Source organism: Orycteropus afer, unplaced genomic scaffold (assembly GCF_000298275.1).
Source record: "Orycteropus afer afer isolate SDZICR_OR568_19922 unplaced genomic scaffold, OryAfe1.0 scaffold00013, whole genome shotgun sequence".
In the NCBI taxonomy this organism is placed as follows: domain Eukaryota; kingdom Metazoa; phylum Chordata; class Mammalia; order Tubulidentata; family Orycteropodidae; genus Orycteropus; species Orycteropus afer.
This window is the reverse complement of record NW_006921600.1, coordinates 22,697,807-22,700,379: the sequence shown is the minus strand read 5'-3', so window position 1 is coordinate 22,700,379 and position 2,573 is coordinate 22,697,807.

Sequence of the window (2,573 nt, the reverse complement as noted above, 5' to 3'; positions counted from 1 at the left end):
ATGATGAATGCCATACCATTCTCCTTCAATTTATCATTCCGATCATAGATCATATGATGGTCTGGTTCAAAATGGCCCAAACCAGTCCATTTCAGCTCACTAATGCCTAGGATATTGATCTTGATGCATTCCATTTCATTTTTGACAACTTCCAATTTTCCTAGATTCATACTTTGTACATTCCATGTTCCGATTATTAATGAATGTTTGCAGCTGTTTCTTCACATCTTGAAATGTGCCACATTGGCAAATGGGGGTACCAAAAGCTTTACTCTATTCACATTACTAAGGTTGGCTCTACTCTGCAGAGGCAGCTCTTCTCCAGTTTATTCTGAGTGCCTTCCTACCTGAGGGGCTCATCTTCTGGCACTATATTGAACAATGCTTAAGGGCTATTCATTTATACAGTTTTCCAGTAACATATCAGACAGTGTTTCACTGCTATTCATAAAGTTTTCATTGTCCAATTCTTTGAGAAGTAGATGGTCTCTACCTTCTTCTGAGTCTGTCTTAGTCTGGAGGCTCCAATGAAACCTGTCCACCATGGGTACCCTGCTTGCATTTGAAACCCGGTGACATAGCCTCCAGCCTTACACTCAAGCCACCACAGTAGGACAAACTCACAGACATTTTTCTCCCCTACCTGTTCTAAACTGCTCTGCTCATTTCCTGGTCTCCCCTGCCCTGCTTGTTTACCTGGCCTGCCACCAAGGAAAACACTCACCTTCTGCTTGTCCCCGGGCTGGCTTACTGCGACCTGTGCCTGGGGGTGGCTTCATGCATGCAAACATCCGCCTTCTGCAGGTCCCGGGGCTGGCTTACTGCCAGAAAGTAGATAAGTATTATTTGATTAAAAGTATTATTTGTTGAAAAGGAAGGGAGGAGAGAGTATTAACTAAAACCAAACCAAACTCACTGCCATCGAGTTGGATTCAACTCATAGCAACTCCTCCTTGGGTTTCCAAGGCGGTATCACTACAGAAGTAGATTGCCCAAACTTCCTTCTGAGGAGTGGCTGGTGGGTTTGAACCATCAACGTTTTGTTTAGCAGTCAAATGCTTTAAGCACTATGCCACCAGAGCTCCTAGAGTGTTAACTAGAGACTGTAAATTTACTGCCATAAATTGCAGGAGTCCCTGCATGGTGCAAACTGTTAACATGTTCAGCTGGTAAAGAAAGGATGGTGGTTCAAGTCCATGCAGAGATGCCTCTGAAAAAAGGTCGGATGGTCTCTTTCTGAAAAATCAGCCATTGAAAACTCTATGAAAGGCAGTTCTGCTAGGACACATGTGTGGTCGCCATGAGTCAAGAGTCTACTTGACAGCAACTGGTTTTGGTTTTTCTTTCTGGTAAATTGTTAACCCATCTATTGGTGGTGCTGGGGCCCACAGAACTGTGGAGTGACAGAACTCTGAAGTTGTATCTGTAGATGGTCTAATCCCCTCATTGTGTACACTGTGGGAGAGTGAATTGCCCAGGGTCAAATGCAGAAAGGTACAACCTCAGGTCAAGTGACCCTGACTCCATAGTACATCAAGTTGCCAGTGTGTGTGGAGATCTAGTGACAGTATTGGGTGTCATAAAGTCTTCCAGTCAACAGTGACAAAACTGCCAGACTGCTGTAATCAAATCTGACACTGGAAACTCAGGGCTTTTTCCTCAGCCACACAAGAAGTAACCTGAGATCCAAGTTACCCTGCCCTATGCCTCTCCCTTCCTCCCTCTTCCTGTACCCCAATCTCACTGTAACTGGTTCTACAGGGAAGGACAACTCAGGACAGAAGGAAAGACCCAAGAATGTACAAAAGATGAGGCACTGCCCACCTGGCCCCACCTCAGCCATTCTCTCTACAATTCCCAGGCTTAAACCACAAGACTGGACCCAGGGCTGTATCCCTACTTGGGGAGATTGACAGGATCTAGCATGATGGAGGCAGAGAAGGCTGTATGATAGATAGCCTGACCCCTCCCAATAACTCCACCACAGAAAATCATACTTTTCATGCCAATGCAAAGAATCAATACACTTAGCTGCTAAATGACAGGGTGGAGGTTCAAGTCCACCCAGAGGCTCCTCAGTACAAAGGCCTGAAGATTTGCTTCCAAAAAATCAGCCATTGAAAATGGGTGGTTATGTTTTTGTGTCAACTTGGCTGGGCCTGGTTGAGTGGCTGGGCAGCTGGATATAGTATTCCCCATGATGAAACTGGTAATCAACTCCATGGTGGAGCTACTGTGAGCAGCTGAGTAGCTGCCTTTGGGTATGTAGTCTGCTTCCTGTATATAAGCAACAGCTTTGGGAATGCTCTCTAGCATATAGCACGCTTGAATCCTGCGTGTAGCCGTGTCATTGTTCAGCAGCCTGCCATGCTCTGCCGACGCTGGGACTTACAATGGGCTTAAGTTAATGGCCTGCCATGTGGTTTGGTAACATCAGGACTGTGCCTTTTTACTTGTCAACCTTGGGGCTTCTCAGCCTCAGCAGCCAGCAGCTATCTGACTGAAGAAATGCCTCTACTCCAGTGCACTGGTAGCAGGAGGTAGAGCTGTACCCCAAGGTTGAGGGGCTTTCA